The sequence below is a fragment of the Eucyclogobius newberryi genome, unplaced genomic scaffold (assembly GCF_026437365.1).
Source record: "Eucyclogobius newberryi isolate DKJ021-1_F unplaced genomic scaffold, fEucNew1.0.hap1 SCAF_9, whole genome shotgun sequence".
NCBI classification, from domain to species: domain Eukaryota; kingdom Metazoa; phylum Chordata; class Actinopteri; order Gobiiformes; family Gobiidae; genus Eucyclogobius; species Eucyclogobius newberryi.
The window spans coordinates 6,516,717-6,517,671 of NW_027316532.1; positions in this window are offsets into that span (position 1 = coordinate 6,516,717).

Consider the following 955-nt stretch of genomic DNA (forward strand, 5'->3'; position numbering starts at 1 on the left):
TGTGCGCTCAAGTCAAGTCTCTAATCAGTAACTCCCCCTCCTCCTCCTTCTTCCCCCTCCTCCTTCTTGTCCTCTTTTTGTGTGTCTATACTTTTAGTGTTACATAAAGTCAATGCATGTTTTGGAAGGGTGTGGTCCGCCCGCTGCATGGTTTGCAGCGATCTTAAACAAACGAGAGAGAGAGAGAGAGAGAGAGGAAGAGTAAGAGAGAGAGAGAGAGAGGGGAGGAAGAGTAAGAGGAGAGAGAGGGGAGGAAGAGTAAGAGGAGAGAGAGGGGAGGAAGAGTGAGAGGAGAGAGAGAGAGAGAGAGAGGGAGAGAGCGAGAGGGAGAGAGAGAGAGAGTGGAGGAAGAGGAAAAGAGAGAGAGGGGGAGGAAGAGTAAGAGAGAGAGAGAGAGAGAGAGAGGGGGAGAGAGAGAGAGAGAGAGAGAGAGAGGGGGGAGAGAGAGAGAGAGTGGAGGAAGAGTAAGAGAGAGAGAGAGAGAGAGAGAGAGAGGGGAGGAAGAGTAAGAGGGAGAGAGAGGGGGGAGGGGTAATAGGTCATGTTAAACAATGTTGAGCTGTTGGAAGGCTGTAGACTTCTAATCATTACTATAACAGAAGAAAGGATACTAGATGTTTTGATATTGTCTGTTATACTTTTATTAATATTTCACAAATCTCAATTAGCACTGAGACAGCTCTAATCAAGGTGACAAATGACATCCTGAACACTGACGCGCGCAGTTTACCTCTGAATCCTGTTAGATTTGAGTGTTTCCCAACCAGGGATTTGGGTACAGGAAGTATTTTGTTGAAATTGGTAGCTGTGTCTCAGATCACATGACCCTGACCTGTGGAGTGCCCCAAGGGTCAGTCCTGGGTCCCCTTCTGTTCAACCTCTACATGCTGCCGTTAGGTCAGTTGATACGCAGTGAAAATGTGTCCTATCACAATTATGCAGACGACACTCAGAT